The sequence below is a fragment of the Monodon monoceros genome, unplaced genomic scaffold (assembly GCF_005190385.1).
Source record: "Monodon monoceros isolate NGI ecotype Baffin Bay Population unplaced genomic scaffold, NGI_Narwhal_1 Super_Scaffold_5, whole genome shotgun sequence".
NCBI classification, from domain to species: Eukaryota; Metazoa; Chordata; class Mammalia; order Artiodactyla; family Monodontidae; genus Monodon; species Monodon monoceros.
The window spans coordinates 56,315,159-56,341,740 of NW_021703782.1; positions in this window are offsets into that span (position 1 = coordinate 56,315,159).

Below are 26,582 nucleotides of genomic sequence, written 5' to 3' on the forward strand. Positions count from 1 at the left end.
AAAACACTAAGTGTTAATGTACTCTGTATAATCTACCTGGCTAGCTAACTAGTTTAATCCATCACACACCATGTGAAAGGATAAAAGCAGGTTGGTAGTGACAAGTTAATAGTAGAGGCAGGAAATAAAATGGAGAAACATACTTTGATTGATTGTATGGAACTGTTAGGTGCTGCTATAGACGGACTCTGGTTTTATATAGTGGCCAAAGCAAAATAGATCTAGTAATTTAAAACTTTAAATATGGGTCCTCAATTAAAATTTTTAAAGGCCAGTGGATATATTGCATTCCGACTGAACAATAAAAATTCAATTACAACCAACTCTCAAATATCTACAAGTAGATCCACCATAACAAATCTTAATTTCATTTTCTCATTGACCTGATTGTCTGCTCTCCCAGCCCAACCCTCCTTGTTACCAAAATCTCTACTTTGCCTCTTTCTTATACCTGAATGAAAGGGATGCCTTTGGAGTAGGAGCATTTAAAATTAAACATCTCCTTTACCTGCTGAGACTGTGGGAGGGGGAGAGGCACCAATCTTAGAAGATCTAGAGGTATCTACTCAGGCTGCTATCTCGCTACAGACTGAAAATAATGTCATCCATCCCCAGACTGTGAGGGAAAATTAGGAAGTCTCAGAGAGGCAAGATGGAAAACAAACGAGGCTCTCCAGAACTTCTTGTTAACCGTTATAATGGAGTCTTTTAGGTTCAACTAAACCCAATAACTAAAGCTGGTGTCTTCTTGGTCTCTTTAGTAGCTGTAGAGAACAGAGTCAGGATCCTTATAAATAAATCTTCATGTTAAAACACATGGTTGTCTAGGAATTTATTCTAGCAAGACTCTCTCTCTCTCACACACACACACACACACGATATACATTAAAGATTAATCATCGTAACACACTGGTAACAATCAAAAATGTCCATAACGAGAGGACTGGCTCAAGTATGGCACAGCCAGCAATAGGTTGTTTGCAGCTCTAAAGAAAGAAAAATGAATGGCAAAGCTCCCTCTGTACTAATATGAAATGATCTCCAAATCATATTGCTAAGTTTTTTTAAATAAGATACAGAAGGCTATATATGCTATAAAAACAGTTGTGTAAAAACGTGCAGCTACACATACACACACACATATACTTGCTTATATATGCATAAAATATCTCTCCAGAGGTGTGTAAGGGGCTCAAACCTTGGTTGCCTCTAAGACAAGGATCTGAGTGGATGGGACAGGAATGGACTCATTTTTATTATACACTTTCGAACTATTTGAATTTTGAACATGGGAACCTATTACCTATTCAAACACAAATAAATTATATGGTTAGCCCCATTAATCTCTGCTCCCAGCTCTTCCACCCCTTGTTTCCTATCAATTTAGTCACTCTGTGTTCTCTGCGTGAACACACACTCGGACCCCCCGGCTTGTCTTCCGTAATCTTCGTTTCTGTCTTGTCGATCTGCATCAGGAATCACTTCTCCTTAAAAAGGTGTCTTCATTAACATTCTTCTCTACCTCTAGGTTCCAGACCCAACAATTTAATACCAAATTATCTAGCTGTACCTTTAGTTGCCTCCACCTGAAGGCCTAGAAAAATCTCAGTTCCTCAGCAGAGCCTCAACTTAGCAGTATTTTTACGTCATTGACTTTCGTGGTATTACCTATGTACAATACTCTCTGTAAAATACAGTTGCTTTCTTCTCCAGAGCATGACTTCAGATTCTACATTAACCCTCTGGAGCTGCAAATTGGGGGTTTCCTTCTTGGATTCTCACAGCTCACCCCAAAGCTCCTGGGCTCATCCAGTCCACAGGGAAGTTGTCATGACCAAACCCCAAGCAAGCAGAGAACTGTAGAATTTGACAGGCCACTCCTGCTGTTGCCTCCCACAGCTGTAGGATGTTACAGAGGAGGGCCGGCCCTGCCAGCTCTATCAGTGCTTTGCATGCTGTGGTGAGGCCTCGCGCTCCCAGTCTCTACTCATTTACTCACTCTCGTTCCTCAGATTAGGACACACTACCAGAGGCCTCCTAGATCTGCCACATGCTGCGTTGGCTCTGCTCACCACCTCAGACTTCCCTTGGAGGAGCTGTTTTTGATCCCCTGGTATCTTCTGCCAATGGACCAACGAATCAGTTTCCTTAACACGAATCTCAGTAGCAGGGGTTGGAGTCTCGGCGCTTCCTGCCCTGAAGGCTCTGGACTCGTGCCAGCTCTCCCCAGTGGTCAGCTCTGCAAACCTGGCCATCCAAAGGAAGCAACCAAAGGTCCTTCTGCCCTCCTTGAACAAGGAGTATGTATTCACCTTCAGTTTGCATAACTAAGAGGCCCCATGCAAATGAACCTTCCCTGAACAAAGTCAAATCCAAGGTGATGTGCTGCCTCTACCCCTAGATGTAGCAGGACCTGGCATAAACCTTACCTCTCGCTCAGTTCCAACTCAGGCAGCCCACCTAACCTCTGCTTAACAGACATACTTTTTCAAAAACAAATGCAGTTTAGAACAACTAACTAATGATGTCACAGCCTATTACTTTATCACAGAAGGTCACTGACAGTATTGAGTTAGACTTTCCATTTCACAATTATAAGGAATATCAAGAATGTGCCAGTATACTAGGATGATCTTCATATCAAGGTGATTTGAATCATTCAATAGTCAGTGTGGTAGAGAATAAATAGCTTGGGGGCTTCCCTGTGGCGCAGTGGTTGAGAGTCTGCCTGCCGATGCAGGGGACACGGGTTCGTGCCCCGGTCCGGGAAGATCCCACATGCCGCGGAGCGGCTGGGCCCGTGAGCCACGGCCGCTGAGCCTGCGTGTCCGGAGCCTGTGCTCCACAATGGGAGAGGCCACAACAGTGAGAGGCCCGCATACCACAACAAAAAAGAAATAGCTTGGGCTTTGGCCTCAGATCTGTGTTTGAAAACCGTCTTTTCACCTCACTAGCTACAGCCTCAAGCTTCTTAATCCACATGAGCTCCAGTTTTCTCAGCTGTAAAATGGGGATTGTTCTGAGGATTAAATGATTCAAAGTATATGGACTGCCTACTAGCACATCACAGGTACTCACATTAGTCCCTTTCCCCTGAACACCTGCAGCAATAAGGCCAACATAATTACTAAATTGGATTATACTGAAGTGATTTCATCTGTTTGAAATAACGATGCAGTTGAAGGCACTGTGTTAGGGCTACAGGAGATTCAGAGAGATGACAGAGGACTCGGTGGCGAACACTGCTGGCTGCTCCCTCCCAACCACCTCCTGCCTTGCCACCATCCCACATTAAAGCCAGAAGCGTTAAATACCCACTTTACCACCCTGTGTTGCAATTGAGTGTGGCCAGGTCATGGCTCTGGCCAAGAAGACAATAAGTCAAACTCTACTAGCAGGTTTCTGAGAAACAAAAGGGATAGAAATAGCTGCTGCTTACTTCCTCTTCTTTCTGCCCTTACTGGTGACTTGATGGCTGGTGGGATAGTCGCCCTCTTGCAACCAAATGAGGTAACAAGCATGAGGAAAAGACCAAGAAAACTGCAACAAAATTTGCTGTGATATAATTAACCAACCCTAGCAACTGCTTTCCTCTGGACATATCATTCTATGAAATAATTCAACCCCTATTTGTTTTAGCCCCTTGGTAAACTTTTCTGCTACTGGTAGCTAAACACAATTATAAATGTTACAGATGTTGCCCTCAAGGAAACCATATTCCAGTGGTAGAAATAAGATATGTTTTCAAATTTCTAAAATACAAAGTAGGAGTTATGAGTATGATTTGACAGAACACAATAAATTATATAAAAGTCACAACCACGTTTATCCAAATAGTTTAAGGAATGTTGGTAGAGGTACTGTATATTTAAGTGTAGTACTTTATTCCACAGTCAGCATTCTAAAACATAAATACATTACTGCATATAGCTGAGCTCTTCAAGAACTACAAATGAAAGACACATTGCCTGGAAAATATCCAATTTTACATACACTTATCTTTTGCCAATATATGAAAACCATAAAGCAAAGGGATTTAAAAGCATTGTAGAGAATCTGACAAAGCCTAAGGTTATAAAAAGTCAGATTTCCAAATTTACTGCACAACATGTATTTGGTTTGCTATTTTCCCAAGCATTTCATTGTTAAACATTGCATAGATATGACAAAGTTTCATATTTGCCTAATACTATAGGTAGAGCAAATACACAAATTGAAGAGGCTGCAGATATCTTCACTTACTGAATTTTTCTGTTGCTCTTATGTTAGGTTTAAGTCAAAAGTTGAGAGTATATAGCATGCTTTGCATACACTGTACCAGCAGAGAGCTAAGAGTATTTTAGTGATTCTGTTTTGCAGTAGGTGTACTATTAACGTTATGCTTGAAATACAAGCATATCTTTTTCAATGATTTACTACATAATTCTTGGAACAATGGAAAACACTAACACTAGTCTCATGCTTTAAAATATTTCAATTAAATTTGCAACCAAAATTGGTATTGCATTACCATCAGAGACCTCACTAGGCCCAGAGGTTACTAAGCTGGGAAGGCGGTGTATTATATTGAAAAGAACACTGAGTTATCTTCAAAAGACTGAAGTTCTAGCTCTGGCTCAGGAAATTGCTAACTGTGCAACTTCTGGGGTGTCACTAACCTCTCTGAGCACCAGTTTTCTCACTGGTAAAATGTTGAGAGTAACCCTCATCTCACGGGGTCATGAGAAAAACCAAATAAGAGAAGAGGTGGTGACTATGCTTTTTAAACTATGAAGTACTCCACAGATGGAGGGTATGAAATCTTCTGGCTCCAATTGCAAATTAGGGCAATCTTGAAAAGTGTGCTAAGTTTTGTGTTCTTTTACTTAATCTAAAATTTATAGGGGCATAGTTTTTTCCAGGAAAATTTGAGGAAACTTCATAAACATAGTAGGAGGTAGGAAATCTGTATACTTTTTATTTAGGCATTTATTCAACTAACATTTATTGAGTGTTGACTATGGTAGCACTATATAGAGCCCAAGGATATAAAGGTAAATAGAATATACTTTCCTGATGTCCAGAAGCTCAAAGGTCTCATAGGGCTATAACCATACAAACATGTGATTATAATACACGGTAAGGCGTATTAATAATCAAAGGTATTCAGAGAGTCGACGATCTTCAAAAGGAGCATCTTGAATCTCTTAGTTACAATCTGAGAGATCAGGGTGGGAACCAGAGAGGAGGAAAAATTGCTGGGTAAAGGCATATTTGCTCTGTGTCACAGTTTGCTTAGAATCTGCCCTTCAAGCAAGGCTTCTCCAGAAGTTAATTTCAAGAGCTTCTTTGGAGCTTCTCAGATGAGGGTGTAGTCTTGATTGGCTGACTCCCTAATGGCAATGCAATCTCTTTAAAAGAAACCATACATGATGAATTACAATAAAATCCTTTTCTCAGTTTTTAGATGGTGATAATTCAGTGGTGCCTTTGACCTGAACTCAGGATTGGACAGCACCATGATCTTTCCAATCCTGAGCTGAAATCTTTCTCCTCAGCATAACACATCCAGCTTACTGGAAAAAAGCTACCTGGCATCACTGTTAAACTAGCAGTACTACAAGATTTTTAGAGAAATCGAAGCACATTGCATTTACTCAATAAACACTTCTTGAAGGCCTATTAGACAGCAGGCATTAGGAACACAGAGCTAGCTGGGACATAAGTTCTTGCCTTCAAAGTTCTTATGATATAGAAACGGTGAGAGCCACATGACCAAATCATTCCAACAAAGCCCTAAAGAGGCTATAAAACAGGGTGCAGCAGAGGTATAAGGGATATAGAGTTGGGATTTCTCAGAAGTTCAGGGAAGGATTTAGGGAGGGGGTGAGTGTTAAAATACGAGTGGGTATTTACCAGAGGGACAAAGGGGAAGGATATTCTGGTACCAGTATAAACAAAAGCACAAAGGTGTGGTAAAACCTGGTGTGTTCCACGAACAACACTCATTTCCCCATAGCTGGAGTTTCCGGCTATGAGGGGATGCCAGGTCAAGGTCAGCTTCAACTAAGGAAGCCCTCAGTTGCCAGGCTAAGGAGTTTGGACTCAGTGGGGATCTACTGAAGGATTTTAATCTGGTTTTAAGATAAGATGACTTTTTAAGAGGATGACAGGCCTTGGATCTGCCACAGAAAGGATGCTGACTGCTTGCTTCAGCAGGACAGGAGAGCATTTCCAAGCTACTCATCACTTTCATTGCATCTAACACCTAAAGCTCAGAGACCATATTTAAAAATCAAAATTGAGATATCCAATTGATTAGGTTCGCAAGTGCTAAAGAGATGGCTTTTAAAGTGTTTCCATGGCCCAGAAACAGGCAAAGGTAAAGCATCCTCCCAGCTGTTCCCTAAACTGGTAACTTCTCACAGTAACTGACGAGAGTTCAATGCAATCAATCAGAAGTCCAATGAAAAAGACTCTCCCCCTGAGTGTCTACTGAGAACTCAGTCATCACTTATGTCTCTGAGGATACCAGAGACTGTGCCAAGTGGTTTCTAAATTATCAGCTTCTCTGTAAGAAAAGAACGATTTGCAAAAACAGCTCTCAGCACCGAAGCATTCCATCCTTTCAAGGAGAATCTTTCACCAAAGCTCTCTAAAAGCAAAGCGCCTCCGAATCCTGCACCAAAACTTTCAGTGCAAATAGAGGATAGGGCGCAAGTTTAGGTTAGGACTCAGTATGACACATTCTTCTGCTAAGTGGCTTGCAAAACTCCACAGAAGTGGCTAATGTTGAATCAGACAGCAGAATCTACTGCTTTGTGGTGTCTGGTGGCCCCTAGTGGAGGCTCAAGTCTCCACCTTTCCACCCCCCAACTAGAGAACTAACAGCTGGTCAGGTTTAAGGGCATTTTAATAGCACTTGTACTAATAACAGGTAGGGCTCTTTACTCCGCCAGTAAACGAGGAGACACAACACTCAAGGGTATACAATAATTTGTATAGCAGATATGAATTGTTTTAGGCCACAAACTGAGATGAACAAATAAATGTACCTTTCTTTAGTTTTATATTTCTATCTCAAACCCCCCTTCTTGGTAAGAGAAGCTTCACCTTAGGATAAGCTCAGGCAAACCAGGATTTTCTTTCTATGGTGTTGTCCAGATATTTGTGTCCACATCCCCCCGAATTACGGAGAGATCCTTTGATGAAGAGGAGGTATCGCATCCTCAATTACCATCACCTCTGCACAAGGTCCTTCCCTGGGATGAGTATGCATTGGCTCCAGTCCTTGCCACCTGTATGTCTCTGCCCTGGCATTCCCGGAAGTGTCACATGTCCCTATGTGATGACCACATTCAAGTCCTCTTCTGGCCCACTGTTCTCTCTGATAAGTGAGAGGCCTTCTCTAAGGTAGTATGAGGGCAGAGGGGTGTTTTGGGGTGTTTTCCCATGCCACCCTGGGGCTGTGGGAGATCGGTGGGCCCATCTCAGGTTCTCTTTGCTGAGAGTCATGCCATGTGCCAAGCTGGATGGGACAAGAGAACTGAGAAGCTTGACATTTTCCTGGGCTTCACCTGAGAAGCATGACACAGATCCACTCTATGCTAGAACTCCTACTGAAGAGCTGCACTTCAGTCATTGCCCAGAATCCAACTACCCAGCTCCCTACACCTCTGCTGCCTCGTGCCCAGGAGTCTTTCTCTGGTCTAGACAGGTGGATGAAGCTGGCTCATCTCCCCAGCCTCTTACTTCTGATTCACACAGACCCTAAAGCTTTCCCTCACCTCCATCTCTCATGACTCTTATTTCTGTCACGAGTTTCAAAAAGCCAAGTACTGCTTCTTTGGTCTTTGAGGTTCTCATCTGTTGGAGTACTAAAGCAAGGTCAGCCACTGGCTGACTGGTAAAGAACCAAAGGTCACAGGAATTAAATGCAGGAGAAACACAATAGCTGATATGTCCCAATATTTCATTATCCTGCCGCATTGGTTTCTATCATGAAGCTGGAAAAGTGGGATGCTTTGGAACTGCCCCCTCCCAGGATAGGGCCCATCCCAGCCTCTTTCCCTCTGACTGTCTCTATCTGTCTGTCTTTCTCTCTCTCTCTCTCTCTCTCTCCCTCACTCTGTTGCTCTCTTTCTGTCTTTTACTCTGTCTCATTCTCTCACCCTCTCTGTCTCTCTCTCTCCTGTTTCTCTCCCCCATGCCTTTCCCTCCTACTGTGGGCCACAGGCCCAGGATTCTTGTGAGGAGATGCACATCTACCGCTTCTAATTCTTCCTACCAAACAGGTGAGGTATGAGGGTATGACCAACTGGCCTGAAAATGCTTATGGTGGAGGGTCAAATGAGTCAGTTCAGCTCTGATCTTACAGGGGAAAAGAAAACCTTCTGTTATTCTCTTTTCTCTAAGCCAGACAAAAGACAGTCTGCATGTGGTCCACCCTAGATCAACTAGAATTTTGCAAGTAGGTTTAAGCCTCAGAAGTTAGTTTGTACTGAGGACATCAGGGAAGTCTCTGTGCAGAAGTCGACATATGACCCTGGTCTTGAGGGATGGGAAGGATCAGGTGGAGAAAATTCCAAGGGGAGGAATCAAGGCCCAGAGTTGGGAACACATGTAGGGAACAAGGGAAAGGGGTAAGTTAAAGATGACCCCAACTTTCTATTTCTGGGTTATCAGGCAGATGGTGAAGCTCTGAACACAACTGAGGCTTCTCAATTAGCATTTATCTTCAGCAGCCATATGTTATATTTTTCTGTATGCATCTTGCCTTCTTGAAAACAGAGATCACCTTTTATTCATTCATTTATTCATGTATCTTCCTTGCAACCTTAAAGAAAATAACCAACATACACTGTGATACCCGAAAATGTGCCACGGAAGATAGCCTTCGTCCCATTCACTGGCTTTTCTCCATTTAGGAGAAAGTTGCCCAAATCGCATATTGCTATATTTTCCTCAAACAATTTTTTAAGCTTTGCAAATTAGACAAAATCTATGTTGTTTCTTCACTACATATTTTGAACTATAATCTGGGTGAAATTAATATACCTTAAATTATGAGCATTTGACGATTTAACTTTCAAGATATTACTGAAAACCTTCAAAACATTCTTTTTCAGGGTCCTTGGACTCAATTGCTACCTTATCAACAAGGTAGTTTTTCCTAACATGAAAAAAAGGGACTTCACCTGCTGTAGATAGTTCCTAATAAATTATTTGCCTCCACCTGGAAGTATAGAAGTCTCTAACTGCCAAAGCACGTCCTGATTCTATTTTTTTGATAGTCACAAGACATACAAGAGAGAAGCAAATAAAACTGCCCTTTATTTTGTCTGCAACACTACACTACTCTCAGTTTTTCTCATCGTACCAGAAAATTCCCTCCGGCTGGGCTGATTACAGTTCAGCTCAGCAGGCTGGACTGATCCACAGCCCCTGCAGAAACCCTCTCTTCCCATCTTCCCCACCCCCACAATAGGATAAATGCCCACTACCCGAGAGACGGGGGCTAGTTTCTTGCGGGAAATACAGCCCTCAGTTTTATCCTCCTGCTTCTGCTTCTCTATTACCCATGCCGTCAATCAAATCAAATACAATAGTATCAAGAACTAGTGCATATTACGTGCAGAGTAATTACGGAGAATTTGGTTAAAGACCACAGTGATTTCTGGAGACCTCTGAAATCCTAGCCCATGGACAGCTGAAGAAACTATCTGAAAGCACCCACCTGGCTATGCTTGCTTACTTGAGAGCATCTGAAGAACTCTTGGTATCCTCAGGAAATATAAAAAAATCATCTGTCTTTCTCAACACAGAATATTTGCCTGTATGGAATTTTAAAATCCAACCCTTGACTTTTTTTCTGCAGTTTCTTTGCCTTTGCTCATTCTCTCCCAATCTTTTCTTTCCCAAGAACCAGGGAGAAACACCGCACAAGGTTGTCTTAAAAGCAAGATGAGCACAATTCCTGTCAGAAATTCTCCGTGGTCCTTCCATTTGGATTAACCCATTTGTCTCCACCTGAGAGAGAACTCTGTTTTTCTTTGAATATCCTGAAATCAATTTTGCCCATTCTTTTTCCAGAGCCAGTGAAGCCTGTGGCCCGACCCAAGATCAGGTAGGACTAGAGGGGTAAGAGGCAGCAGCTCCCAGACCAGCTATGTTTCCTCAGAATTTGTGTCACCTCTTCATTCAACTTAGACTCACAGATGTTTTAGAGCTGTAAGAGATCTGAGCACCGTGTAGCCCTATCCTGAGAGCTTCCACCCCCTTCAAGGACTTCTCCCAGACCCAGAAAGCTCAGACAGAAGACGGATGTTGGGCAGATGGGCCACCTGCATCGAATTAGTTCTTACATAGCTCCTTTGACCCTGGGTACTGTGATTTCTGGCTACCTCAATTCCAAACTTGTTTCTCCCATTTCCTCTGCAGCCTACCATCTCTAGCCCCACGTGCTATTTGTCCTACCTTGCTGGCTCTCAGCTTTTCTGCTCCATTTCCTAGATTCCACCCAGCATTTTGCTATGGACTCATTCCTTTCAGTGGATTCCTAACCTGCCAGTAAGCCCATTTTGGTTCGTTCATCCTGAAACTCTCCACATCCTTGATCCAAGGGAGCCCAGCCTCATGGTCTGGTTTTTGGAAAATCAAATCCCTTTGATGCATAAATGAGGAAATTGAGGCCAAAGGTCACGATGATGACCAAGTAAGATGTGAACCCAGCATCCTGCCTCCGAATGTGGGATCACACATTTGTGGGCTCATTCTTCTACATACACTTTAGAATAAATCAATAAAATTACCACTTCATCTTAGTTTGATCTCAACTACTGGTCATCACTGTCATCTCCCCAGCTTCCAAACTGTTTCTTTCTGACATCAACAAAGTCGGAGTGTACCCTTCCCCTTCCCCACAGCATTGCCTAGAACTCAGATCTGATGGCTAGGACAGCCATCCCAGACCCTGAGGATGAGAGCCTCATCCCAGAAATAGCAGAGTGATAATCTAGAAGGAGTCTGATCCCTGGTGACATCAAGGAGTCACCAAACTGGACTTCCTGCCTCCAGACTTCTTTCTGGAAGAGAAAAAATCACATATTTTTATTTTTTTACACTAAATGCAACACACATAGTCCCAGCTAAAACAGGATCCACACACTAAAGAATGGAAGTGCAAAGAGGTCAAAGGTGCCTAGGTCTCTGATGCTGTCATTAAGCTGACATACCTGCCCTGGTCTTACTTTACTCGGGAGAAAAATAAAGCTTTAAATTATTTAGGGCTTCATGGAGGAGGTAGGGATTGAGCTAGAGTTTCCATAGGAGGAGAAGCTTGTGCACTTGGGCTGCTCCTTGAGCAATGGAAACTCTCCTTTCTCTCTGGGGGGGTTGGGTTGCCACGGTCAAGGCCGTGTGATTCACTGGCCTTCCTGCTCCCACAGAGAGGCCAGTTTGCTTGAGCTGTCATCCAACACCAGTTTCCTCAAAGAGCCTCTGAAAATGCCTACAACTCTCAAGCCCTAAGCCCGAGTTTGATTCAGTGGTTTCTCTACGTGTTCTGTGTGAGAAAGGACAAGAGAGGACCCTGGGGAAAAGCACAAATCCCCAGGCCTAACCCAGTGATTTACTGGAACCGACCTGGAACTGTTAAAGCAAAACACAAACACAGTTCAGCCTCCATTCTCCCAACTTCTCACCCAGTGCTGGGCCTTTCCAGTGTTTACTGTTTAGCCATCTGTGAGTATCTTTGTGAAACTAGTTAAAGCCTTTTATGAGACCCTAAACTTCTAGTTACACTAACTTCCCCCCAACATGAATTAGGACTTGAGTCAACAAAAGGCAGACTCCTCGAGGAAGGAGGGTGCTTGTAACAAGGCCGGCCCACAAATCTTTCCCTTCCCATCCCTGGGCGAGCAGGCAGCTCCGAAGCCCATATAATGGACTCTTTATGTGGTACTAGGTTAGAAAAACATATTGACAAAGAATCACAGACAAATCATAGCCGTGACCTTTGGTGCTCAAACAAGATTTTCCTCGGGAGTGATTTAATTACCCATGCAGCTCGCTGCCTGCACACGAGTGGCCTTTCTGCTTTTCCAAAGGCTGCAGCCAGGCCAGTCTGGTTTGCCTTTCCTGGGAATGTTTGGGCAAGTGCCGTTCCTATAACGAGGCTCCATTGTGCCATACAAGGATAAACAGCGCATGGCATCCAGCTGGACTCGGTGGGCTTGAAAGATTGCTTCCCAAGCACCTGCTGCCCAAGCCGACCTTGGATCTGACGGTGCCCCAGGCCCAGACTCGACGTTCAGATGCCCGGCACAGACGCCTGTGCCAGGCCTTGTGAGCCCGCAGCAACAGGGCTGGACGTTGACTGCCAGGCATAAAAGTGGGGACCTGGGGCTACAGTATGAGGCCAAATATGTTTGTCTCTGCCCTTCTCAATCCCTTAGTGCTTCTCCTGCCTTTCTTTCACCTAAGCTCTCCTTGGTCCCTTCATTGCTCTGAGCTCAAAAACAGAAGCCAGAAATAAAAGGCCACGTATTGTAGAATTCCATTCATATGAGATATCCAGAGTAGGCAAATCTGTAACAGCAGAAAGCAGGGTATTGTTTGCCAGGGGCTGGAGGGAAGGGAGAATGCGGAGTGACTGCTTCACGGGTACAGGGTTTCCATTTGGGGTGATGAAAAATTCTGGAACTAGATAATGGTGATGGTCGCACATCATTGTGAAGGTACTAAGTGCCGTGGAATGGTGCACTTTAAGATGGTTAGAATGTAAATTTTACGTTATGCCTATTTTACCACAATTTTCTAATGTGACTGAAGGGTTGCCCTGGAGGAAGGAAAAAGATGGATATCTATACGCAGAAGGCCCCAGAAGACAGAACTAAGACCAGTTTCCTGGAGGCAAATTTCAGCTCATGTAAGTAGAGGGGCCTACAGTGAGCCAGGCACCCCTCAGTCCTTATTTCCTTGAAGCCCACAACTCAGTGGGGGATCTTATTATCCTTATTTTATAACTGAGGAAAGGATGGTTCCCAGAAGCTAGAACTATTTTTCCAAAGATACAGAACTAATAAGAGGTTGAGGTGGGTTTTGAACCCAGGTTTTTCTACTATATAATCTGTATCCTTTTTAATACACTGGTGCCTCTGCAACTTTTCTATCAAAGCACCCCAAATATCCCCCAGGACATGTGAAATCGTGCATCAGTGTGAATGGGCAGAGCCCAGAGGAGCTGCCAAGTGTAAGCTTCATGTTTTAACTTACAAAGTCACGTAAATTGTACTTGCTTGCTCTATCATCATATATGAGATTTGTTCTTAAATATTCAAATAAGTTTTTGTCCAAATCTCCTAGCAAAAGTATCCCAAGGAAGATGGTTCTTGTTGATCCTAGAGCCTCCCATCCCTCTTCACATACCGCAGGGTTCTGCTTACTGCAGTTTGAGAAGCTGGCACTAAACTGGCTGCTTTCTAAAAGGGAAAGTGGGGAGCAGGGGGAGGGAGGGAGGGGTTCTCTGGCTGGACTCTTCGTGAACAGGAAGGGATGCTGTAAGAACTCACACATGGGAGAGGATGAGGCTGGACCTCAGTGACTAAACGTATTTGGTCACAGACCCATTTTAAGAATCTAATGGAAGTTATTAACCATCTTCTTTATCAAAAATTGCCCAGACCTATAAAGTTTGCATATTATTTTAGGGGGGTTGTAAACCCCCTAAAGTCTAGACCTTAAATTAAGCATCCCTGGGCTACATGGTCTTAGGCAGAAAATGAAACAAACCTGAGGATTCCTTTAATCCTAAGAGTCTGTGATCTTGTCCTGAACTGTGTTTCATTCAATCATCACCATTATCAAAATGTATCCAGTCTGTGGCCCATTTTCCTACCACTTTGAGGGACTCAATATATCGCTGATATTATAAACAAATTCAAGCTTATATGATGCTGAGTTGCTATGTGTCCTTCCTCTCTCTTCCCAGATGACAGTTGGATTTTGCTTCCTTTAGGGATGTTGCAACTTCAGCTGCTTATGGGAAGATGGAAAGCAAGAGGGTCTTGTAATTTCTTCTTGAATCTCTCCAGTTGGGTAGCTGTTTACCTGATATGTATGTAAAGCCAGATCCAGTGTCCAGTTAAAAGACATTTTTGGTTGAGAGACTCAATAAAGCATGACAGTAGGGTTACAGAAGTTATATATAAGAGTGGACTTCGCCATTGCCTGCTTCTCTCAGGAGAGCCTGGTGACATTGACTTGAATGATTTTAAATAATGACTGAGCCTGGATAGGGAAAGAAATTTCACAGGCTTCAAACTGACAGCCAAGAAAATTCTGCCCAGCACTGTTCCTGACTCAGCTGATTAAATAGGACAAGGCAGTCTTCCCTTTTAAGCCTTCTTATCTATACTTGTCGCCCTCTTCTCATTTAGAATACAATCTATACAGGGTAAGTATATTTAGTCATGAACATTGGTAATAAGTGACAGAAATTAAACTCAGACTAACTTCAGTAAGACATGACTATATTGGCTATGTTATGACAGCAATGAGACAGCTCATAGGATAGAAGTAGCATTCTGGCTTTGGAAAGGAATCCAGAACTGCTGTCTGGAGGCTCCCTGAGAAACAACCCTCTTCCAGCTAAATGGAGGATGAACAGTGTGATGGAAGAGGTCAGCAGCAGCAGTGAAGACGACAGGATAAGCGCAGAGTTTCATGATGAAGTTGCAGGGCCAGAACCTTGGCCAAAGGAATCTAGAGCAAGGGCAATCAGAAAACAATGCCAGCTGATTTCAGGAGAAGAGGAACTGTCAGGCCACCAGCATACACGAATGAAGATGGGTACATTGATGAGCAAGATGAAAATGACAAAGAGGATGAGGGAATGGACCAGGAGAGTGATGATTTGAATCCATCTCATAGCAGTCTCAGAAAGACCAATCCACAAGCAGCAACAATGTCACATGGACTTGCCAGTCACCATCTTTGGCCCCATTAGACCCAGAGACAACAGAAGAGAGCTCACTGGTCAAGAAGAGTTGTTAAATGACAAACTCGGTAAGACCTACCGTGAATTATAGTACCTAGCAGTTTTCAAAATTCAATGCAGACTGTGATAAAAATATTAGAATACACCGTTACACAAGGTGTCCCCTTCTGTCCAAGATAGTTTAACATGATCAAAGATGTGGGGAGGTGAGTTAAAGGTTTTTAAAAGTTATCTGGATTATTCAGAGTAATTATCCAGAGTAATCAATCATGGAAAACACTGTTAGTTGCCTCCCTTCTTCTTTGTTGGTAAATCTTGATTTTTTTTGTGCCCACAGAAAGGAGAGAACCACAATGGGTTTAATGCAACTGTGGTAATTCTAGTTCCCCTTGACATGTGCCTCAACCCTGGTCTCTAGGGTGGGAATGGGCTTTGGAAAGGGTTTTCCCTGATAATAAAGAGAATCACTAGAGGACAGTCCCTCCATCATTCAGGTTGTGTGTCTACATAAGATGCCTGGAACCAAGGCAGCTGTCTGGTAAACAAGAGAATAGAGGCCTAAGAACAAAGTTAATATGCTGAGCATAACATGCTAAAAGATGGAAAGAGCCTAGTTCTTGAATGACATTTGTGAGGCTAGAGAATGACTCTGGAACTGTTTGTGTATTAATAATATAATCATATTCTTATTAGCTTTGTTATAATTATAATCATTCTAATTAATAAAATACTGAACCAGATTTCTGGCTTCTACTCTTTCCTGCCTATAATTATTTGCTATATAGCAGCCAAAATAGTCCTTTTGAATGAACTTAAAATAGTCCCTTTAAAATTCAAATTTAATATTGTCATCCTCTTGCTTAAAACCCTCCAAAGTCTTCCCTCAGTTTCTAGAACAAAATCTCATCTCCTGGCCAAGGACTGTAAGCCTCACTAGTCTCCAGTCTGATCTTACTCTACTTTCTCCTTCTTCTATTTTTTCCACCATCACTTTTTCTTTTTGTTATTTTACACTGAAGTTTTCCTCATCAATGGTTCTGTTCTGGCTGTTTCTTCTCTTGGACTTCTTGCTCTCCAAATCTCCACATGGTCAGTTTTTTCTTGTCCTTCAGTGAAGCTATCCCTGACCACTCAAGCAACATGAGCTACCCTCCCCACCTGGAGTCAGACTTTATCATGTCACCTTCTGTTTTATTTCCTTCACAGCACTTACCACTACTTGCAGTTCTTGTAATTATTCATTTGCTTACTAATCTGTTGTCTATTTTCTGTCCCTTGTACATAATGACCAAGAGAACAAGGACTTGTCTGTCTTGTTCACCATAATTGCCCCCTCCCTTAGAAATGTGTCTGACATATCATAATTCTCAATAATAATAATAGCAATTGTTGGAAGGAAGGCAAGAAGGAAGGGAGGGAGGGAGGGAGGGAGGAAATGCTATAAGAACCAGAGCCTCAGGGACTGAAATTAGGGACTCAACTATGCTGAAGTTACTTGTCTGACTCTTCTCAGCTTTTGGTGTCTCTGCAGATTGCAAAAAGGATGGCAGCAGCAGCCCTGGAGTCACTTCCTTCCAGCTTATCTTCTCCAACAGAAAGATAATTCCCTCTCCCAATTTCTGTTTACCACTCCTAGGAAAGAATTCTGATGGGCCCTGCTTGGATCATGAATCTACTTACGGACCAACCACTGTGTCCAAAAAATATGGTATTATGACTGGCCAGAACCTGAGTTACAGTCCACAGCCAGAGTTACTGTATCATGATTGACAGCTCACCTGATCCACAGGAGATGGTAAGTGGGTGATGCAGGAAGAGATGGGGAGAGGAAGAGGGGAGAGAGGATACAGAAGAAAAGAAGAAGAAAAGGGAGTTCTCAAAAAAGGGGGTGAGGAGGTTCCTGGATAAACAAAATCAATAGATGTTCCTTATAGAAATAAGCAACCTAAATAACACTGTGGCGTTACCAAAATATTTTTCTAATTCTCCAGGTTTAAAACACACTGATCTCTAATTTGCCATATCAGGACTTAGTCCTTGTCTACACAACCAGAGTAACAGAAGAGCAAATTGGAAACTATATGTGCATACGTGGCTTCATGATGGGGGAGGTGGGACAGTAGAATTTCACTGTCTACTTTGATTTGAAAGCATCTCTTGCTAACCATTGGGCCAAGGTAATGACTTTCCACCACTCCATGCTGTGCTCTACTGTCTATTCAAAGTCCTTTTTACCCCAGTCATCAGGAAAGGATGGCTGCTTCTGACACAAAGGCAGCCTCTATCTCCTCTTTTCAGACAATGATTCAACCATATGAGCAGCCACCATGATCCCCACACAAACACAAAGTCAGACCGGTACTGTAATGGCACAACAGAGGAAGATCCATTTTGGTGAGGAGAGGCCTGTAATCTATGCTGCCATATAAAGGGACAGTAAACTTGCAAAAGGAGAAAATTATGTTCTTGGCTCCAAATTGCTCTCTGCTGGTGCATTTTTGAGGGATGATTATATTCATGGAGTTCCTTTCCCCTAATAGGTTTGTTTACAAAAATACTGAGCATGCATTTCACATCAACATAAATAATTCCCCCCATATCTTTGTCATCCAAATTTTGCAGTTAATTAAACTAATTTGTCTGTTTTTGTGAGTTGGAAACTCTTACTGTCATCCTTTCCAATCACTACTTATTTAAATTTCATCCTTGGCCAGTTTCATGATAATGTTTATCTGCTCCAGAGGATTTGAAATGAGAGTAACACACAGGGATTCCATTTAAATTCTTTCTTGAAGCCGAAAAAAGCCAAGAATCAACTGGCCAGTTAGATAACACAATTTCCCTTGCAGGATATTTGCTTAAGATAGCTGGGAGCTAATTTAATTCCAGAGTTGTTTATTTACAGGTTTCTGTGTGGGATTCCCTGCAGTTAACAGTGAACTGGGTAGAAAGATTCTAAAGAAGCATTCTTTGAGACTGTTCTCCAAACATGTTAAGTATGTTTTTTTAAGGAAAATGAAAATCTATACAACTTGCTGTCAACATTCCACTCTGGCCACTTCCCTCTGGCCCCTTCCCAACTAGGAAAACATTCTAAGACCACTTAGCCTCATTGTTTGGCATTTCATTAATCTATTTAGAAAGAAATGATTCCTTGACTTGACTCCTTTAAAATATTAGCTTCAAGCATTCATCAGCTCTATGTTTACCCTACACAGCCTTGGATTGCCATGGAGAGCAGAAGAGAACCATCCATAAGACCTAAGGGAAGGAAGACCGTTGCTCTGTTTGGTTTGTCCTATCAATTCCCTGGAGATGCCTCCACAGCAGGATCTAGCCCCTGCCTGCCTCTCCTCTTCAGCTTCCTTAAGCCTCTCTTCTCAACAGCTCCCAACCACCCAGACCACCCAACTCACCCCCAGTTCCCTCAACCCTCCCCCCCGCAATCCCACCCCTGTCTAGCTACAATGACTCTTTTCAGTTTCTCAAATGGGTCTCCTCCTCCCACTGTTCACCTGGCCAACTCCAGCTCATCCTTCAGGTCTCAACCCAAAGCCACTTCTCTGGGGCCACCCTTCCCTGCACTGACGCTCCAGTCTACACCAGCTTCTACATCAGGTTCCACTGTACTTGCTTGCAGAGCACTCACCTCTCCTTTCTGCCACTTAGCACAGTTCTGATTGATCAGTTATCTGCATAATATTTGCTTAAAGAAAGCCTCTTTCCCCACTAGGTTATAAGTTCCACAAATGGGAAGAACTGGGTCGATACTGTTCAGTGCTGGATCCCAACTCTTGACACAGTGACTGGCACATAGAGAATGTTAAATAAATACTTGTGACTTGATAACAAGTTGAAAGATGTCTGGTAATTCTCTTAAATTCTATGATCCCTTTCACATCAAGGAGTATACGAATCTGTAATTCTGTGCGACATAGACAGGCTAGAACTGTAACAATAAACCCAGTTAATACTTGAATTAGGAGTAAAAGAAATTGACCCAGTGAGAAGGAGAAAAGGGTAAGAGGGGAGTAAACTAATCAGCTTTAGCAGCTACCATTGCTCAGCAGTGTATTAGGTGTTTTGGATAGCTTATTTCAATCAATTGTCACAAGAGTCCTTCAGCTCCACTCATCATTCTTCCCATTACTCAGATTAGAAAATTGAGATCACACAGGTAAAAAGTGAGGGGGCTGCTCGAACCCAAAACTTGATCTTTTTACATATACTGTAAGTTAGATCTGTGCTTTTAGTTTTTTGAAAAATGTGTGTAGAGACTGAAAAGAAAAAGAGGAAGTGGGCAGATGCCTGATTTGTTTATTTTTTCCCCAATCTGTGTACTCAGCCTGTTTTCTCGTATTACACAGCTCCCACACTCTCTTCTCCCCCTAATTGTGCACCCATAATACTGCAGACCTCCCTATGAGAGGCTTCTTCCTTGAATTCTTGGTGATAACCTTCACAGTTGATTAGGTGTGGCTTTAATCAGAAACTTTGGTCCTCTCTCTGCACCATTACCCCTTCTCCACTTTTATCCTGGGCCCCCTTCTCAGCTGTGCATGATTTCACACTCATTTATGTGTCTGTTAAGCCATTATCCCCATTTCATGTTCTGAATAGAATTGCACTTTTAATAAATTATAACAATCGGCTTCAATTAACTTTGAGGATAGGTCTCACTTTTTGTTTCCTGCAAAGCCATCTCTGTTCCCGCCTCGTGGAGGAGAGGTAGACAATGTTCTATCCCAGCCAAAAAGAACTCAACCCAAAACAAGACATCACAGAAAAGCAGACAGCATTCAGTGCTGCTGAGACAAGCTCAGAGCAGGCTGGGGGGGGACAGGAATGCAGAGATAAATGCCCTCCACATGTAGCAGCCACCGTAGCCAGAGGTGAGACCTTCTCCAACTGCCCCCAGTCCCTCCAGCCTGTGGCCTTCAGAATCTCTTTGTGGATAGTAGCCTTTCCCTTGAGTCCTGGAAGTCTTCACTTTTCTCTTTTACCACTTTGTTTTTTGGGTTTGTTGGGCTGTATCTATTCTCTAAAAATTCTACCCAAGGAGCAAGTTTAACTCTGCCAAAGTTTCCAAGGCCAGTTATTTAGGACAGGACACATGGATCTCCATAATGAACTCAGGAGTGAGAGCAGCTGAAGTTGAGTTCTAGTTCTTCTCCAGCTGCTCTCTGAGAACTGATGGAGAACAGGCTCAGAAGGACCACAGGCCTTCCAGAAGGGAGACTCCCGATATGTTAAAAACTGAAAAAAATCCCGAAACAAGTTTACCAAAATTGTGACAAATACTAAATATCTGTATTAAACAGATTAACTCTGTAAACATAGCAGGTAATACAATTTCATGGATTTAAAAGATAGATGCTGAGTTTCCTCTTCTGGTAATGAATGACTGAAGAGCTTCTATCAGAGCAACCCACCCAAAAGCATTAGGGTCGGCAGAAGCAGGCAGAAACAGAGGAGTGTTGACACTTGAAAGAAGGGTCTGGCCCTGCTGTGTTCTATGTTTTACATAGTCTTCTGCTAGCCTCAGTAGGCACTGCACGGGATGCTGAATTGGAGGCTACTACAGAACCTAGAAAATGAAGAGGCTTCAAGTGGAAAGACGTGAAGCCTGGGGAGGACTCAGCTAGATCCTGAATCATCTTAATATTCACTTGTCTGGTTCCTGGGCTGGGAGAACATGAAAGCTAGGACCATCCCAACACGTACACATGGCTCGGCTTTCCCACAGCATTAAGCCCTCAGGGTTATTGGCCTTCTTACATGAAGACTTGGGTTCCAAGCATAAAACTGACTGCTAACAAGGCAGAAGCTGCATGGTTCTTTCATAACCTAACTCAAAACTCACAGTATCTCTTCCACTGCATTGTATTTGTTACAAGTGAATCACAAGCCCCCCATCGTCAAGTTTAAGGGGAGGGGAATTCAACTTCACTCTTTTTTTTTTTTTTTAATCCTTCTCTTGTTTAATCCTTTCAATGAGTTTTAGTTTAATAATGATATCTTTCTTTTTTCTTTTTTTGCTGTACGCGGGCCTCTCACCGCGGTGGCCTCTCCCGTTGCGGAGCACAGGCTCCGGATGCGCAGGCCCAGTGGCCATGGCTCACGGGCCCAGCCGCTCCGCGGCATGTGGGATCTTCCCGGACCGGGGCACGAACCCGTGTCCCCTGCATCGGCAGACGGACTCTCAACCACTGTGCCACCAGGGAAGCCCTCAACTTCACTCTTGATAGGGTGTAATAAAGTTCTAGAAGAGCAGGTGGGATAAGAGATATTGTTATGACCAGCTTTGGAAAATGCAATTTGTCACAAAAATCAATGACCTCATATTTTCCCATGAGAGGTTGAAAAAGAAAAGAAAAATAAACCCAAAGTAAGTAGAAGGAAGAAAATAATAAAGATAAGAGTAGAAGTAAATAAAAAGAAACAGATAAATTAAGCCAAAACGTGATTATTTGGAAAACAATAACAAAATTGATAAATCCCTAACCTGACCAATTAAGAGAAAAAGAGAGAAAACACAAATTATCTTCAGGAATGAAGGTAAAGGAAGGGATATCATTACTGATCCTACAGACATTAAAAGGACAAAAAGGGGATATTATGAACAAGGTAAAGGAAATTTTTTTACAATTTAGATGAAACTGCAAATTCCTCGAGAAATATAACTTACAAAAATTATGAAAAATAAAATAGGAATATGAATAGTCCCATTTCTATCCATTAAAGAAACTGAGTCTATTACCAAAAACTTTCCCACAAAGAAACCTGCAGGCCCATATAATTTTACTGATGAATTCTATCAAAGATTCACAGATCAACTAATATGAATGTTAAACCCTTTCAGAAAATAATAAGAGATTGTTTCTCAACTCATTTTCTGAGGCTTGCATAACTTTGATACAAAGCTTGATGAGAAAATTACAAAAACAGAAAGAAATTTACAAAATAATAGCCCTCGTGAACATAAACAAAAAATCCTTAGTAAAATATTAGTAAATCAAATACAGCAATACATAAAAATGGTACTATATCATGATCAATTGGAGCTTATTCCAGATATGTAAGTTTGGTCTAACACTGGAAAATCAATGTAATTTATCATATTAACAGATTAAGGGAGAAAATTTTATCATTTCAATTGACACACAAAAAAGCATTTGGCAAAATTCAATGCCCATTATGCTAGAATCTCTCAGCAAGTTAGGAGTAGACTCCTATTACACAGCTCCCACACTCTCTTCTCCCCCTAATTGTGCACCCTTTACCTCAACCTTTACCCTTAATTGTGCACCCTAATTGTGCACCCTTTACCTCAACCTTTTCCCCTAATTGTGCACCCTTTACCTCAACCTGTAAAGGGCACTTAAGGAAAAAACAACAGCATTATTATTATAATCAATGATAAAATATTGAACACTTTCCCCACAAAATCAGGAAAAGGGCATTTTTATTATTTCTCTTCAGTATTGTACTGAAGATGCTAGCTAGTACAGTAAGGCAAGAAAACAGAAAGGCATAAAGATCAGAAAGGAAGAAGTAAAACTGTCTATAATCAAAGATGATGTAATTATTTACTTGGAAAATTCTAAGGAATGTACAAATCAGCTATTAGACCTGCTAAGAGAATTCTGCAAGGTCAACATACAAAAATCAATTGTGTTTTTATATATTGGTAGCCAAAAAACTGGAAAATGAAATTCCTTAAAATTCTACATTTTCAAAAGACATAAAATACTTAGGAATAAATGTATCAAAGATGTACAAGACATAAAAACTACAAAATATTGCTGACAGAAACTCAAGAGGAAGACTTTACTATTACAGAAAATTTGGAAATATTTAAAAATAATGTTGAAAAATGCATCATGTTCATGAATTGAAGACTACATTTTTATGATGCCATTTCTTCCCAACTCCCAGTAAATATACCATAGCTGTTTTTTGTAGAAATTAGCAAGCTGATTCTAAAATTTGTATGGAAATGCAAAGTACCTAGAATATCCAAGGTAATCTTGAAAACGAGGAACAACTTTAGAGGATTAATACTAACCAACTTCAGGGTTTACTCTAAAGCTACAGTAATCAAGACAGTATACTAATGGCATAAGGATAGAAAAATAGATCAATGCCAGACACTTTAAAATCATTTGATTTCCAACCAAAGCAATCAATGGGGAAAGAAAGTCTTTTTAATAAATGGTCCTAGAACAACTAGATATCAATATGGGGGAAAAATATAGTAGCGTCTATCCCCACTACACACCATCCATAAAAATTAACTTCAAACGGGTTATAAATCCAAATACAGAAGTTAAAACTGTAAATTTTCTATAAGAAAACAGGAAAATACCTTCACAAGTTGTGGATAGACAAAGATTTCTTAAATAGGACACAGAAAGTAATAGCCATTACAAAAATACTGATAAATTAGCATAAAAATTTTAAACATCTGCTCATAAAATTTAACATTAAGCAAATATAGGTAAGCCACAGACTTAAAAAAACATATTTCAAACCTAATGTCTAATGAAGACTTGTATCCAGAATATATAAAGTACACATAGAACTTAATAAAAAGACAAACCAATTTTTTTAAAGAGGGGGAAGGGCATAAGAAATAATAATTAAATGCAATTGGGAACCTAGACAGAATCTTGGAACAGAAAAAGGACATTAGTAGGGAAACAGGTATATTTGAATAAAATCTATAGTTAGTTAACAGTACAGTGCCAATGTTAATTTCCCAGTTTTGATAATTATGCTACGGTTATATGTGATGTCAGATTAGAAGAAGCCAGATGAGGCATATACAGGAACTCTATACTATTTTTGCAACTTTTCTGTAAGCCTAAAATTAGTTCAAAATAATAAAGTTTTTAAAAACTGAGTAAAGGATTTGAACAGACACTTCACAAAAGAAGCTATGTAAACAGCCAACAGCACATGAAAAAGCTCTCAAGTAATTATTCAATAGAGAAAACCAAATTAAAACCCAATTCCAGCTCACAACCAATGAGAATAGCTAAAATCAAAAAGACTGATAGCACCAAACAGTAGCAAGGATGCAGAGCAACTGTAAACACTCATACATGTTGGTGGGAGCATAAAATGGTTCAACTACTTTGGGGAATGGTCTGTAGTTTTTTATAAAACTAAACATACACGTATCCTGTCACCCAGTAGTTTTACTCCTACATATATATCCCACGAAATGAAAGCATACGTCCACAAAAAGATGTGTACTAGAATGTTCACAGTGAATGTATATTCGTAATAGCCCCAGAATGAAACTCCAGTCGTCCATCAACAGGAGAACACTAAACAAACTGTTGAATTCATACAGTGTAATACTACTCATAAATTAAAAGAAAAAGACCTACTAATACTTTCAACAGCATGGATGAATCTCAAAAACATTATCCTGAGAGAAAGAAGTCCTACGTGAAAGAATAAATACTTTATCAATCCATTACATGAAGTTTTAAAGCAGGCATAACTAATCTATAGCAAGGGGAAAAAAAATCAGAGCAGTGCTTGCTTGCCTCTGGGGGTCGTGGAGGTGGTCTTTGACTGGGAAGGGAAACAAGGAATTTTCTGGGTGATGATAACATTCTGTGTTTTAGCGGGGGACACCTGGGTTACCCAAGTGTATGCATTTGTGTTGGTGCACACACCAGCCCCCCATACATGGAAGGTAAAGAGGCATGGAAGACAGAGGTGACCACTCCAGATGAGGAGATGGCAGTTCTAAAAAGCAAGGGAACTTACACACCAGTCTTGCCTGGGGCGTCGGAAAGACAAATCTTAAAAGTTTATAAAGAGGCTTTATATGTGTCTGGGTTCAGACACATATACTGTCCAGATGGTCTCAATGACACCTTACTCTCTCAAAGCTATGTCCTTAAAAATGGTTCCCACTGTGGGAACAGTGGGCAGAGTGTACATTCCAAGGGTAGAGGTGGGGGTGAGGAGCCTCCCCCTGCCTGGAGTTGGGCTCACAGGTCGACCTGTGGTCACATCCTCTTGTCCTCTCAATGACCTTCTCCAACAATCTGTCAAAACTTATCAGATGGCACACTTAAACTTTGTATATTTCACTGTATGTAAATTTTACCTCAAAAAGGAACCAGAATCAAATATTAAACTCTAGTCAACGATATGCATGCTAAAGTTTGAGTGAAGTATGCTGACACTTTTAACTTACTTTGAAATGCATTTTTAAATGAATTGGTGGATGGATAGAGGGATAGGTAAATCGATATATGATAAAACAAGTACGGAAAAATGTTCATGTTTAAATCTAGATTGTGGGGACTTCCCTGGTGGTCCAGTGGTTAAGACTCCACACTCCCAATGCAGGGGGCCTGGCTTTGATCCCTGGTCAGGGCACTAGATCCCGCATGCCGCAACTAAGATCCTACATGCCGCAACTAAAAGATCCTGCACACCGCAACAAAGATCCCTCACGCAGTAACGAAGATCCCACATGCCACAACTAAAGACCCGGCGCAGCTAAATAAATAAATACTTTTTAAAATAATAATAATAATAATAAATCTAGATTGTGGACACACGAATGTTCAATGTATAGTTCTTTCAACTTTGCTGAATGTTTGAAATTTTTCAATGTTGGGGATAAAAGATAAAGGCAGAATTTATTTTTTAATGTGAATTCATTTTACACTGCAGATGGTGTTGTACAACAAGTTTCGAGTTGAGTGATACAGAGCTACTTCTTTGCATGCTGTGAGTGTGTCAGCATCACTTCATTTACAGAGAGAAATCACTAACCTCCACTGAGGTTTTTCTAGACACCTTCATTATTCTAAGCACACGGGATGGGTTATCTCATTTAATCTTCACAGCAACCAGCTCCACAACTAACCCATATGGCAACACACTGCAAATTAGAAAAAGGCTTTCTTTCCCTGAGAGAAAGACAGAATTCTTTCTGTCTGCCAGAAAACTGTCATTATAACTCCACACATCTACAGTGGGTCCAAGGTGAATGATACCCCTAGGGTTGAGCAGGACATGGCTTACACAACAGTAACTAGTAGATGTGGTAAGAGCCCTGTGAAGCACAATTACCATCCCCAGGGTTAATATTTCGCCAATCCCACAGGAATAGCAGTACAAAATATTGAAATTTTTACTGGTGGTAAAACTCAAAACTTGAGCCCTTCAATGTGTCTGCAGCCACCCTGGTCATTTGGACCTCCCTTAGGACCATCTGGACTCCCACGTTCAGCAACTAAAGGATTAACAGAGCAGAGGGCCCCAGATCCCCACTCCAGGACATGGCCAGTGTCTACTGTGATTGGTCTAATTGGTCAGTACCTGTGAAGATTATCAGAGTTTAACATTATGCCTTATTATCCTGAATTTACTGATCAGGAAACTGAGGCACAAAAAGATACAGTAACTTACAAGAGATCTCAAAACTAATAAGCTACAGAAACAAAATTTGAACTCAGTAGTCTGACCTCAGACTTGGCCACCGTACCTCATCAAAATTCTCAATGGGAGTTCATCCCAAATTGTCCTCCTGATCCACCTTGATCAACCCTGGTGAACAGCTCCATGG